This window comes from Miscanthus floridulus, chromosome 7 (genome assembly GCF_019320115.1).
Source record: "Miscanthus floridulus cultivar M001 chromosome 7, ASM1932011v1, whole genome shotgun sequence".
Classification (NCBI taxonomy): domain Eukaryota; kingdom Viridiplantae; phylum Streptophyta; class Magnoliopsida; order Poales; family Poaceae; genus Miscanthus; species Miscanthus floridulus.
Window position 1 is genome coordinate 7,081,888 of NC_089586.1, and position 15,357 is coordinate 7,097,244.

Sequence of the window (15,357 nt, forward strand, 5' to 3'; positions counted from 1 at the left end):
CTTCACTCAATCATTACTTGTTGCTGAAATATGCAGATGACAAATACTCATCGTACCACTTATGAGTCCGCTGAGATAGGTGGTAATGGCGCTGGGACAGGTGGTAGTGGTGGAAACAACGTCAACAACAATGAGCCCCCCATGAACCGCATTTGCCACCTCCTCCCCCTCTCACCCCAGAGGTGTTCCTCGCATAGTTGCTCGGGAGTTAGCGCAACACGGAACAATCCCAGAAGAATAAGGAGGATTTTCTGCGTACTATCGCCAACAATGTTCAGTGCGGTAACAATCAGGGTGGTGGCATTGGGGTGAATCAGTATAGCAGCTTTAAAGATTTTATAGACACCAGGCCGCCAATATTCAAGGAAGCAACAGAACCACTCGATGCTGAAGAATGGATCAACACTATGGAAGATAAATTCTGTGTGTTGAGGATAACTGAGGTATTAAAAACTGAGTATGCTGCACATCAGTTGCAAGGACCAGCGGGAATGTGGTGGAAGCACCATTGCACCACCTTCCCTCCAAATGCTCAGATTTCGTGGAGAGAGTTCGCTGAGGCCTTCCGTGGAGTTTATATTCCACCTAGGCTGACCGAGATGAAGTTGGGAGAGTTCTTGGCATTGAATCAGGGCACCAAAACCATGACGCAATATTTGCATGCTTTCAACAACTTGTGTCGTTATGCTCCCGACATGGTTGACACCGATGCTAAGAGAATCGCCAGTTTCAAGAGAGGACTCAATCCAAAGATGATGAAGCATGTGGGTACCAACACCCGCACCAGATTCAATGACTTTATCAGTGATTGTCTGAAGCAGGAAAAGAACAACAACGCCAGCACCGCAGCTAAGACTCGTAAGAGAGCCCTAGAAGGTGGTCCATCCCAAGCAAGAGCACCTACAGGAGGTCGTCCTCCCTATCGTCCATCTGCACCTGGCGCTAGGTTCAGGCCACCACAGCAGAGAGGTCAGAATTTCCAGGGACCCCAGAAGCCTTACAAGATGGTAGTATAGTCTAACAAGGCAGCCGCAACTGCGGTATAGGGCAGTTCCAAGGGAGCTGTGGGATCTGCTGGTACAGTAAGGGGACCCTGCTACAATTGTGATCAAGCCGGCCACTTCTTAAGGTTCTGTCCTTATCCGCCCAAGAAGAAGCAGCAGACCTATAATGCTCGGGTGCATAGTATAACTATGGATAAGATTCCTGAGGGAGAGCCCGTAACCGCTGGTAAGTTTCCTGTCAACCAAAACCCTGCAGTTGTTCTATTTGATTCTGGATCATCGCATTCTTTTATGAGTCAAGCATTTGCACGGAAACATGAACAACTATGCACAGAACTGGGTTATGGTTACCGTATAAGTTCAGCAGGGGCTGATGTTTTGACCAATCGGATGGTTCGAGGGGCAACCCTTGAATTAGGTAGCAGGAAGTTTTGAGTGAACCTAATAGTTATGCCTGGACTAGTTCTGGATGTCATTATAGGGATGAATTGGATGAAGGATTGGGGAGCAGTTATAGATACAGGAAGTCGGGTACTTACCCTTAAGGATCCTCTGGGTGAGGGTACTTTCCAAGTACCATTGCCTCAGAGAACAGACCTTATAAGTGTGACATATGCTACTGAAGTTATTCCTATTCATCAGATTCCGGTAGTGTGTGAGTTTCCGGATGTATTCCCGGATGAGCTACCTGGTCTTCTGCCAGATAGGGATATTGAGTTTGGAATTGAGTTACTCCCCGGAACAGCTTCGATTTCAAGGAGACCCTATCGGATGCCTCCCGATGAATTAGTTGAGCTGAAGAAGCAACTAGAAGAGTTATCGAAAAAGGGGTTTATCCAGCCAAGCAAGTCTGAATAGGGATGTCCTGCCTTGTTTGTGAAGAAGAAGAAAGAGGGCACGTTGAGAATGTGCATGGATTATAGGCCACTTAACGCTGTAACCATCAAGAATAAGTATCCCTTGCCTCATATTGATGTTCTGTTTGACCAGTTAGCCAAGGCTAAGGTGTTCTCCAAGATAGATTTGAGGTCCGGTTATCATCAGATCAAGATTAGGCCACAAGATTACCAAAAACCACATTTTCCACCAGATACGGGTTGTATGAGTATCTTGTCATGTCCTTTGGCTTGATAAATGCTCCTGCATACTTTATGTTTTTGATGAATATAGTTTTCATGCCAGAATTGGATAAGTCCGTGGTTGTGTTCATCGATGACATTCTGGTGTACTCCGAGAACGAGAAGGATCATGAAGAGCATCTGAGAATTGTCTTGACCAGACTTAGAGATCATAAGCTATATGCTAAGTTTAGCAAATGTGAATTCTGGTTGAAGAAAGTTCCTTTCCTTGGTCACATTCTGTCAGAAAATGGAGTTTCAGTCGATCCAAGTAAGGTGCAAGAGGTTATGGATTGGAAGGCACCGACCACAGTTCCTGAGGTTAGAAGTTTCTTAGGATTAGCTGGTTACTATCGTCGTTTTATACCGGACTTCTCGAAGATTGCCAAGCCAATGACAAGTCTGCTACAGAAAGATCACAAGTTCATGTGGACAGAGGAGTGTGAAGCAGCTTTCCACACCTTGCGTAAATGGTTGACCACTGCTCCTGTTCTCGCACAACCGAACATCGAGAAACCATTTGATGTGTTTTGCGATGCATCGAAAACTGGTTTGGGCTGTGTTCTTATGCAAGAAGGGAGAGTCATTGCTTATGCCTCACGTCAGTTGAGAAAGCACGAGGTCAACTATCCGACACATGATCTTGAACTTGCTGCAGTTGTGCATGCCCTAAAAATTTGGAGACATTATCTACTTGGTAATGTGTGCAATATTTTCACAGATCACAAGAGTCTCAAGTACATCTTTACCCAACCAGAGCTGAACATGAGACAGCGAAGATGGTTGGAATTGATCAAAGATTACAACTTGAATGTGCAATATCATCCTAGAAAGGCCAATGTAGTGGCAGATGCTTTGAGCAGAAAGTCACATTGCTTGAATGTGCAGCCATTACTTGAAGATGGGTTCGATCTGATGCATCCTGCTGTGTTACATAGTATTCAGATTAGTTGCTCTTTGGAGAGTAAGATAATAGAAGACCAGAAAACAGACAAGGGAATATTTCACATCAAAGAGAAAATAAAAGAAAAGTCGTCTAAGCACTTTAAAGTGGATGAACAGGGCGTGTTGTGGTTTGATGACCGTCTTGTGGTTCCCAAGGATCAAGAGCTTAGGAATAAACTCATGGATGAAGCTCACCTTTCTAAGCTATCTATCCATCCGGGAAGTAGTAAGATGTATCAAGAACTGAGACCTCGTTATTGGTGGACCAAAATGAAGAAAGAAGTTACAACATATGTTGCCAGATGCGACACGTGTTGTAGAGTGAAAGCTATTCATATGAAACCTGCCGGTTTGTTGCAACCTTTGTCCGTACCTAGTTGGAAGTGGGATGATATAAGTATGGATTTTATCTCGAGTTTGCCCACTACGCAAAAGGGACATGATTCGATTTGGGTGATTGTGGATCGTCTTACCAAAACCGCTCATTTTCTACCTGTCAAGACAACTTATCGACCACCTCAGTATGCCGAGAAGTATATTGCAAAAATTGTGAGGTTGCATGGTATACCAAAGACTATAGTATCTAATAGAGGGCCACAGTTCACGGCTCACTTTTGAGAACATTTGCACAAAGGCTTGGGAACTAGTTTGATTCGTAGTACCGCTTATCATCCTCAGACAGATGGTCAGACTGAACGAGTGAATGTTGTTCTAGAGGATATGTTAAGAGCATGTGTGTTGTCTTCTAGGGGTTCATGGGAGTCATGGTTACCATTAGCTGATTTTGCTTACAATAATAGTTATCAAGAAAGCATCAAGATGGCTCCATTCGAAGCTTTGTATGGCAGAAAATGTAGAACACCACTAAATTGGGTCGAGCCAGGAGAAAGAAGGTATTATGGTATTGACTTTGTAGAAGAGGCCGAGAAGAAGGTTCATATTATTCAACAAAATATGAAGGCAGCCCAATCACGTCAGAAAAGTTATGCAGATAGAAGGAGACCCCTTGTATTTGAAGTTGGTGACTATGTTTATCTGAAGGTCACGCCAATGAAGAAGAAACGGTTTGGAATCCAAAGAAAGCTTGCCGCTAGATTCGTAGGACCATACAAGATCTTGAAAAAAAGAGGTCCAGTAGCTTATAAGATAGAGTTACCTGAGACAATGAGTACCGTCTTTCCAGTTTTCCATGTATCGCAACTCAAGAAGTGTTTGCGTGTTCCAGAGGAAAGAATAGAACCTCAGGGCATCAAACTCAAATCAGATTTGGTGTATCGTGAGCAACCGGTCCGTGTTTTAGACACTAAAGAACGTGCTACTCAGAATAGTGTGGTGAAAACATACAAGATACAGTGGAATCATCATGATGAGGGAGATGCAACTTGGGAAACGAGAGAATATCTACAAAAAACTTATGAAGATTTTTATAACAAATGATTCATAACCCAAATCTCGGGACGAGATTATTATAAGGGGGGAGGGCTGTAACACCCCCGGTGTTATGCAAGCATTTAGGCACTGCAAATCATGCATATTATGCATCATCAAGCATCCTAATCATACATGCCTAATCATGTAAATAATAACTGAAACAATGCTTCGAAACATATAAAACATGCTCGTGAAACATGAATGTTGCATACACTTGTTTAGAGTTAGTTTTGCCCTAATTTTGCTTGCTAGGTTAATAAAACATGATTGGCTATAATTGTAAATCATCTAGAATTATTTAGCATAATTTTTGGAGCAAAGTTTGTATTCAAACTTTTGACAAAATATGCTTTTGAAATTATTATTGGAAAGGGTCAAAAATCCTCTCTATTTAGCTTTTGCTTCCTAATTCAAAATCTATGCAAAAATTTTAGTTGGTCCCTAAAGCAAAGTTGTAGAGGATTAAATTCTAAGCAACTTTTATTTTTGGGCCATTTTCAAAAGAAGTCATTTTCTTGCTCAAAATGGTACTTGAAAATTTATATTTGAAAATTCATTGAAAATAGAATTTGAAAAATTGTTTATCTCTTTTAACGGGCCGCCGCCTCACTTCTGGCCCATCAGCCGAAGCTGGCCCAGCGATCCTCCCCACGCCCGCGCCTTTGCCTCGGCCCAGCCCACCCCACGCGCTGTCTTCCTTCTTCCCCTGCGCGCGCGTACGCGTCCAACCGCGTCAGGCACGCCGCGCCGCGTGGCGAGCACATGCCGGCGACGCTGGCCGGGTGGCGTCCCGTGGCCCCCGCAAGCAAGCGCGCCTCGCCGTTTTCAAGCCACCACAGCTCTGCTTCTCCTAGCACTTCTCATTTTTCCTCTCCCTCGCTGCGTCTCTGCCTCGCCCCGCACCGAGCTCTGATCGCGCCACCATAGCCACCGCAGCCCCGCCGACAAAATTGGCCACCGGTGGTCCACCATTGCCTGCAATCGAGCACACGTCGCTCCGCCTCGCTCCCCGGCACCTGGTGCTCGCTGAAGGGACACCATTTGAGCAAGGTACAGCTGCCTTGCGCATTTTCACCGCCGTCGGTCATGGCGCCACCGCGTTTGACCTCGCTGTGGAAGAGCTTCCCCCGTCCCTTCTCCATCCCCTTGAGTAACCTGCTCGGGTTCGCCATCTTCTTGCAGACCCAGCGCGCACGCCTGCTTGCCCGGTCATGGTCGGCAATGGCCGTCGGCCAGCTGGCAGCGGCCGCACCGTCGTGGCGCCTGGAACGCCGGCATGGCGTGGCCGTCTCGCCTCGGCCGAGCTGGGCCAGGTTGGCCTTGGGCCGGAGCCCCGAGCTGGGCCGTCGCCCTTCCCCTTCGCTCGGTTGCGCAGGCCAAAAGCGGCCGTGGGCCAGTCGTTGCCATGGGCCGGCCCAGTAGTAATAGGAAAATTGTTTTCGGTTTTTCTTTTATTATTTGGGAAGAGAAATACTTTGGAAAATGTTTGTGTACTCATTTTGGCTCCAAATTTGTTGAAACAAATTTTGTTGTGTTCCTTGTCACCAGATCTACATGATAAAAATATTGCATGTTATTTTTGAGATACTTTTTTGTAGAGCTTTATTTAATTCTTGATATTGCTGATATCTTGTAAAATGGGTAGTAAAACCTATATGTATCAGAAAAATATGCTTCTAAGTTTGTTACTCTTCTTGTGTAATGTACTTCCTGTGAAAAATATATTCCATACATGTCCTATAGAAAAATTATGAGGTGTAGTTCAAGTGCCTTTAATGGCTGATTTTTGTTATTTTTGCTAGAGAGCAAAATTTGTATAAAACATGCATGTGATAAATTTTGTGCAATGATTGTTTACTGTATAGAACATAGGAAAAATATTACATATGTTGTTTGACACTTTTCATAATACAAAGTATTTTCATGTTCATAATTAGGTCCAAGCTTGTCATTTTTGTGTAGGCTATTCCACTTATCCAAATGCCATAAAAATCTGATGGTATACTAGTTAGGGTAGTACTGTGCTATGGTAATTTTCTAAGATTTTTCTAAGCTATAAAAATAGATGTTGCTATTCAAACCTATTATTAATTAGGGTTTAATCAAATGTTGCTTTATGCATGATTAAGAAATTAGTGAAGCTTTGGTGTATCTTTGAAGCATTTAATGAGATGTGTTGACTTAGCATATTAGTAGTAGAAGAGAATGCAGTAGATGACATGTGCTTGTAGTACATGTTCTTGGATGATGTTGACTTCCTTGCATTCAAGCATATCCATTGTGTTCATTTTATCCGATGCACCTTCTGCATAAGCACTTATGCACCTGCATCATACAGGATCGCAAACCAAGAGCCCAGTTGTCATACCCGAGGAGCCCGAGGAGCAGCTCGAGGTGCAGCTGCAGGAAGTGACCGAAGCAGACGAGGAGGACGTTGAGGAACTTTCGGAGTGCCCCGATCACCGCCCGAGCTCCTTTGAGAGAGAGGCAAGCCCCGGAGCATTTTTTCTCCCCGGTTTGCAATTATTAATTAAATGCTTTACTTTAATTGATGCATTATGTTCAGGAGTTGTTTGCAACCGTTGCTGCATTATACCTTGCCTACCTTTGTTATACTATATCCTTGTTACCCTGGTATCCGCAGTCGAGTCAATGCTTAGCTGGCTTAGACCGGTAGAAGTCGGGTGATTTCCTGTCACCTGCGAGCTATAGGTGGTTACCTGGATCTGCTTGGATAACTATGTAGTCATGGTATAACTAAGTGTTAATTGAAGTTGAGACCGGACGGAGACTTATAGAGTTTTGGACTGTAGTGCTTTCTGTCTGTGTCGATTAAGGACCGACCGTTGTTGGGCCTCAGGTCATGTTGAACGCATGCCTTACATTTAGCTGGCCGAATAAAGTATCTTTCGACCGCGAAGCTGGGAGATTATTCGGGCCGAGTAGATTGCTCGTAGCACACTGTACCGGAGCAGGTGTGGTAGGACACGGGGGCGCGATGATAAGACCAAAAGGCAGTCGGTCGGCCCCCGGGTACATGTGGTTCCTGACAAACTCGAGATTTTTCCTGGATAGTTGACTCGGTGACCGATACCTCACTTTAGCGGGTGAATGAGGTTTGTGTAAGGAATAAATCACCAGCTGGTTAGGAATCGATTCAAATCGCCATCGCTCCTGGATAGTGAGCACTTGACTTGAGTGACTTCATCGTAGTAATGTTGATGGAACACTTGGACAGTTATAATGAATATGACATTATGAAAGTTGTTAATGATCATTGGTTATCATTACTTGCTTAATCACATGCTTGCTCTAGTATAGGTGCAAATGTAGTCGATAGGTTAATAATAATTAACTTGACAATAATGCTTTTGGAAAGGTTCTTGAAATACTAAAAATGCCTCTTTTTGCAAATGAGTCAGCTACCCTACTATAAAGCCCTTCATAATCTTTGGTGTCACTTTATTTTCGGTTATGTCGGGTAAGTCTAGCTGAGTACCTTCTCGTACTCAGGGTTTTATTCCCACTTGTTGCAGATGGGCAGATGTATTACGGCTACTATATCAACTGCCTTTATCCTGCGATGGGTGATGGTTAGGACCATGGGCATAGTCATTCCTTACGTCTTGCCTAATGCTTTTGTTGGAGATGATCATTAGCTGGCACTGTATTTGAACTCCGTGTGATTGTGTGGTTTTGAACAAATGGCTTCCGCTACTTTTATTTGAACTCGTTTTGTAATAACTATGTTTAAACTCTGATGTACCTGTGATGCGGACTTTTATGTAATATGTGATGGTGACCGCTAAACTTATTACGATCTTGGCTGGTATGTGAGTTGGTTTGAAATCCTTCGTGATTTCACGAACTATCGGGTTATACGGGCTTAAGTTTGCTAAATCGTCTGCTCTGGCGGATGATTTTCTTACTTAATTTCGTATAATTGGTCGGTTCTGTTACACTAGGGGTCTACATATCATTTGTTATACTTAACCCCCAATCTACCCCTTGGACTAGTTTTTTCTCTCTATCCATCATAGCTCTGTCCAGGTTGGGCATTTGTTTTTGTAAGTAGCTTGGTAAACTAAATTAAAATCCCCTGCTAATAACTGACCTGCAAAGTGTGCCCTAACATCTCTAAGTTCTTGCAGGAACAAAGGTTTATCTTCATGTGCCCAAGAACTCCTCTAGTACCATTAGCCGGTAAAGCAACATAATTATCATATGCAGAACCAAACACAGAGAGGAAAATGTGTTGACTTATGTTAGCGACCTTAGTTTCTTGCAAGAAAACAATGTTGTCTGCATTGGCTGAAAGGATAAATCCCTCAAGTGCAATCCAAATCAGGATTGAGGATGGATTCTGTCATGTGGGGCCAGACGTACAGCAGGCGACGGCGCACCAGGGACGTGCGGCGTGCTGCCGTGCGCGTTGATCGCGCGAGGTTGGGCCAGGTCGAGCCAGCCACCGGTGGTTAGGAGGAAAGATATGATTAGTTGCTATTCTTAGTCCTTAATTCTAGGAGCCGATTGGCTCTAGTCAGTTCGGCCTCAGGCTATATATATTTGTACTGGAGACAATTAAAGGAATAAGATATTACCCTTCCAGTCCCTCCCTCTCTCTAAACAACCAAGCCTGTGGCGGAGGGGAAAACCTCGCCGGAGAAGACGGGTCGCGGCTACGAACTACGTAGCCGAGGTCCAGCTACCCAAGGGCTCGACGCCCTTGACAACCTGGTATCACGGTCCCGGCGATCCTTGTCGTCCCGCCCCACCTTCCCACCAACCGCCCCGCCCTCTCCTCTACCACCACTAGCCGCCGCGCCAACACTACCACCAGCCACCACGCCAGCCTCCCCGGCCTCATCCTCCGCAGCCTCCTGTGCCGCACCCATGGGAGACAACGACGACCTCAAGACCACCGTCGAAAGCCCTCGCCAAGGCCGTCGCGGCCCTGCACGCCACCGCTGAGACCAACGCCAAGGCGCTGGATGCCAACACCAAGGCCATCGCCGCCCTCACCGCCGACCGATCATCCTCGTCGGGCAGCAAGCCGTTCTCCGACGAGCACCACCAGGATCGGCCACCGAAGTTCCAGAAGATGAACTTCTCATGGTACGACGGCAAGTCTGACCCCGCTCATCTTCATCAACTAGTGCGAGTTGTACTTCCACCAGCAGCGGATCATGGAGGAGGAGAAGGTGTGGATGGCGTCCTACAACCTCGAGGAGGGCGCCCAGCTGTGGTACATCCAAGTCCAGATGGACAAGGGTACCCCGTCGTGGCGCCGCTTCAAGGAGTTGATCAATCTGCGGTACGGGCCGCCCCTGCACGCCGCCCCCCTCTTCGAGCTCGCCGATTGCCGCCGTACCTCCACCGTCGCGAAGTACCAGGACCGCTTCCAGGTGCTCCTTCCCCGCGCCGGCCCCCTCGATGAGGCGCAGCGGGTGCAGCTGTTCATGGGCGGCCTTCTTCCTCCGCTCAGCCTCGACGTGCAGGTCCAGAACCCGCAGTCCCTCACAGCCGCCATGAGCCTGGCCCGCCAGATGGAACTGCAGGAGCAGTACACCGCGACAGCCGCGGCTCCGCCCAAGGCCGCACCGCGTGGCCTCCTGCCGGCGCCGTAGCTGCATCCCGCGCTGACCTACCCGCAGAGCTCCAAGCCGGCTACAACCAACGTCACCGTCGAGGGCCGACCGGTGAAGCGGCTCAACCAGGCAGAGCAGGACGAGCGCCGCCGCCTCGGCCTGTGCTTCAACTGTGACGAGAGGTACAGCTGCGGCCACAACAAAGGTGTGTAAACGCCTCTTCCTCTTGGACTGCGCTGTGGACGACGACGACAACGCGGCCGCGGACGAGGCCACGCTGGACCCAGAGTCCCTGGTCTTCTCCCTCCACGCCGTCACGGGCGTTCCGGTCTCCGACACGATGCAGGTCCAGGTGTCATTGGGCACTGCGACCTTCACCGCCCTCCTCGACAGCGGCTCCACCCACAACTTCATCGCCGAGGAGGCGGCACGGCGCACTGGGCTGCCTGTCCAGCCTCGTCCGCGCCTGACGGCGACTGTGGCTAATGGCGAGAAGGTCGCCTACCCTGGCGTGATCCGACACGCCCCGGTCTCCATCGACAACACCTCCTTCACTGTCGATTTCTTTGTCATGCCACTTGCAGGGTACGACATTGTGCTGGGCACCCAATGGATGGCGACCCTGGGCCCAATCGTCTAGGACTTCGCGGAGCGCTCCATGTCCTTCCAGTACCACGGACGCGCCTTCTGCTGGTTGGGTGTGCCGTCGACCACCACGCCGCGCCTCCGTGCCACGACAGTGGCCAGTGAGTCGCTCCTCGACGAGCTCCTAGCCGCCTTCGGGGACGTCTTCGCCGAGCCCAGGGGGCTGCCCCCGCAACGCGCCTACGACCACGCCATCGTCCTCAAGCCGAACGCGGCCCCCATCGTTGTCCGCCCGTACCGGTACCCGGCGGCCCACAAGGATGAACTGCAGTGGCAATGCGCCGCCATGATCGAGTAGGGCATCGTCCACCGCAGCGACTCGGCGTTCTCCTCGCCGGTCCTCCTTGTTAAGAAGGCCGACGACTCGTGGCGCTTCTGCGTCGACTACCGCGCCCTCAACGCCCTCACCGTCAAGGACGCATTCCCCATCCCCGTAGTCGACGAGCTCCATGGCACGCGCTTCTTCACCAAGCTGGACCTAAGGTCGGGGTACCATCAGGTGCAGATGCGGCCGGAGGACATCCACAAGACGGCGTTCCGCACCCATGACGGCCTCTACGAGTTCCTGGTGATGTCGTTCGGGCTGTGCAACGCCCCAGCGACATTCCAGGCCTTGATGAACGACGTGCTGCGCGCCTACCTACGCCGGTTTGTGCTTGTCTTCTTTGACGACATTCTGATCTACAGCACTACTTGGGCGGACCACCTGCGACACCTCCGCGTTGTCCTCACCGTCCTGCGCCAGCACCACCTCTTTGTGAAGCGGTCCAAGTGCTCATTCGGCGTCGACTCCGTCGCCTACCTCGGCCACATCATTTCCGTGGCTAGCGTCGCCATGGACCCCGCCAAGGTCCAAGCCATCCACGATTGGCCCCAGCCCCGATCTGCACGGGCCGTGCGTGGCTTCCTCGGCTTGACGGGCTACTGCCGCAAGTTCGTCCACAATTACGGCACCATTGCAGCACCCCTCATAGCTCTCCTGAAGGAGGGGTTCGCATGGATGACCGAGGTGGCGGCGGCCTTCAGCGCCCTCAAAGGGGCAGTCACGTCGGCCCCGGTGCTGACCTTGCTGGACTTCACCAAGCCCTTCGTCGTGGAGTGCGATGCGTCCACCTATGGCTTCGGGGCCGTGCTCATCCAGGAGGCTCACCCGATCACCTTCTTCAGCAGGTCGGTGGCGCCCCGCCATCACTCCCTCACCGCTTATGAGCGGGAGCTCATAGGTGAGACACGGGTCACTGCAAGTTAAAACTCATAGCTTTGAAATTGATCCTATTATGTGGATAGGAAACAGACAGCAGCAAGTTAAAACTGTCCATTGTGGCAATGTTATTGGGATGAGAGGGATTCATCAGCTTGCTAAAGTGGGTTGCACAGTAATATCAAATAAGTGCAAGGCGGCTTTTCCCATTAGACCAATCAGTTTTTATCTCATGAACAATATGCAAATAAAGGATGTGACTTTAGGCCCAATAGATGATCTAAACCAAATAATCCCAAGTAATGGCACACGTTTTTCTCTGCCGTATGCAGTATATAATGGCCTCTTCTCTCACCAGCGCAAAGGTATGTTTTGGTTTTGGGAACTCCATTGCACCAATAGAGGGGGTATCTTAGCAGATGACATGGGCCTTGGAAAGAGCCGACAAGTCTCTGCTTTCCTACGGGGGCTGTTCAATTCAAATCTGATTAGCAAGGCTATAATCGTTGCACCGCTGAGTGTTATATATCAGTGGAAACCAGAGTTAACAAAAGTTGGTCTTCAAAGCAAAATGTGAGTTAGTCAAATGTTAAGTGTGAGTTTATCTAATGTTTAAGTGTGAGTTTATACCACTTTAATTGTTTTTGTCTTCCAGGTTCACTGAAGGTAACTCTAAAATCCATCTAACTGCCCTAGAAAATGTTGGGAAGGTTAGTCTGATTTTGACTTTGCTCAGCACACTATTTCTTTCTTAGGCACTAGTCGAGCACTAAATAATCACTTCCCTCATCTCTCCCGCAGGAAGGCGGTATTGTTTTGACTACATATGAGACTATCCGCGACCATAAGCAGAAAATATCAGATAAGCTTGGTACTGTAGACTACATCTTCGCAGATGAAGGTCACAGAATAAAAAACGAAGCCAGGAAGGCTTCCAAAGCACTTAAGGGGATCAGATGTGACCACAGAATTGTGGTCACAGGGACACCTATACAAAATAATTTGATGGTACTATCTGCATTCTTCCCCACCACCATACTGCTCTAAATCCAACTGCTAAATTGTCTCCTTGTGTAGGAATTTTATTCCTTAATGAAATTCTGCAATCCAACATTGCTGGGCAATAAGGAGGAATTTAAGGAGACTTTCTTAGTACCTATCGATCGTGGAAAGTTCAAAGGATCAACTCCTAGTGCGAGACGAAAAGCCATTGAGAGTTCAGAGGTTAATTATTTCTGATGGTTATTCTATTATGTTTCATATTTGCATCACACCTTTCACCACACAGAAAACAAAAGCCATTTGCCTTTCTTTAATCCCTCAACTGCTAGTGTATTGGGGCAAAATATTTGATTGGGGGATGAGATGTCCTGCGCTCTGGTAGTTTTGATTGGGGATTTGGTTTGGGGATGAGATGTCAGTTTTGGCTGGGGATTTTGTTGGGGATGAGATGTCCTGCGCTCTAGTCTTTTGAATTTCCATTTACCATCTAAGACCTGCTTCTGTATCTTGGCCAACATAATAGCAAGATGCATAGTTTCTAGTTGAGGGTTCAGACCATTAGTTCCCCTTAGTGAACTGAGAAACAAAGTACAACTCATCAAATCCACTATTGTGCATAGAAATGTCGTACTGTCAGCATAATCTTCCCCTAGGCCATCTTGCTTACATTCTAGCAATGGGTGAGGGCAGTTGTGTTATCATAGAGACCAAACTGGGACCGAACATAAGATAAAAACTGAGCCCATGTTTGATTAGGATGTTGTTTCTTGTGGAACTCGATGGTTGGGTGTGTACTGATTATGGTGTGCCCAGTGGTGTGATTGGAGGCTGATGACGGTGAGGGTGAGGATAAGGTGGTGAAGTGGGAAAACTGAAATTTATCCTGAGGACTCGCACAAACGGTCCCTCTGCTGCTTGGTCTGTAGCTTCAAACCATCTGTTGATTTTGACACACCAAACCAGCTGGAAGATCGACTTGGTGGTGGAGTTGTTGGTGAGACAAACCAAACTCACTGACAGGAAGCTCCACATGACTTCCCAGCAACCCTGCGCTGTGATTGACGACTCTCAAATCCATACCAGGTTGGGTGGGAATTAAGGGACACAACTCAAATGCGCAGACCTTACTCTAGGATTGCTCAAAAATCCACAGTCCACTGCCACTGATGCCGCTGAAATCCCACCCTATGATTCAATGGCTGCCCAGGCCTGCCGGAATCCTACGGGATGACTGACTGCTGCAGGCCACTCACACTGCCAGTATGCCCCACACTACTCTCCACACGCAGCTGGATACACCCTGGTTGATTCTGCCAATCTCCCTGCATTTTGCTCTTTCCTAGTACTGCCTGAACACAGGGGCTAGCTCCTTAAAAAACATAACAGTTCCTATGTTTCCAAATTTCCTAGAATGGTCAATTTATTGAGTCCCTTAAAAATATTTTTCCCAGGACTTGAACAAATTGGTTTCTCCATTTGTTTTATGAAGAAGCAAAATGACTTTGAAGGATTCAGGCAGGATAAAGGCCAACAAGGTGATTGTCTGGGTGAAAATAAGCGCTCATCAGGTATGGAATATATATAATATTACATATTTGTGTGGGGTGTGTGGGTGGGTGGGTGTGTATGTATGTATAGCTTGTCAGCAAATTCACCCTAACCTTTGGACCTGTTTTACTTGGTTTTGTTTCTTTGTGCAGGCTAACCTTTATGAGGCCCTCATGGTTGACCCCAATCCCAGGTCAAGGAAACATGGTGGAGCTTTTGAAATTTCAAAAGTAAGCCTTCGCAATCCATCATTTTTGCCTGCTGTTGAGGATGCATCATTTCCACTGGCTCCACTGGCATGTTTCTCTTTCTCTGTATATAGGTGGCAAAAAGCCTTTGTTTGGATCCCAGTATCGTTGGAATGACAAGCGCCAAGAATATTTCACAACAATTTAAGCGCACCTTAGTGAAGACAATCAACACATCAACTAGAGAGCTAACTTCAAGTAAATTGAGCTTTCTGCTATACTTCCTAGTAAGTTTTTGATAAGTGTCTTTCTAATTCATGTCGTGTTATTTAGAAATAACCACCTAATTTTATTGTGCCGCAGCCTCTTCTCCTGAATGATAAACTCAAAATTCTTGTGTTTTTGACCTCTCCGGAAATGCTACAAGTCCTTGAGGTAACCTCATTACCTTCATGGGATTCCTTGCCATACCTGCCCCCTTCTATCATCACACACAACAGGTGTTTGTTCAACCATATTTTTCGATCTGCTGGGTTTCAACTCTAGCCTACCCCAACTTGTTTGGGACTTAAAGGCTTTGTTGTTGTTGTTGTTGTTGTAACTCTTTAAACACCTGTTGTGTGTGTGATGATAGAAAAGAACAGGTATGGCAAGGAATCCCATGAAGGTAATGAGGTTACCTCAAGG

General features: G+C 47.5%; 1 long non-coding RNA gene across 1 annotated transcript; it reads left to right on the top strand.

Moving 5' to 3' along the window:
- The first annotated feature begins 14,631 nt into the window (after nucleotides 1-14,631).
- On the top strand, nucleotides 14,632-15,106 carry LOC136462439 (uncharacterized). Its single transcript, XR_010760723.1, has 3 exons — nucleotides 14,632-14,712; nucleotides 14,805-14,957; nucleotides 15,034-15,106. It is a non-coding gene; the product is annotated as an uncharacterized lncRNA (long non-coding RNA).
- Nucleotides 15,107-15,357: the final 251 nt, after the last annotated feature.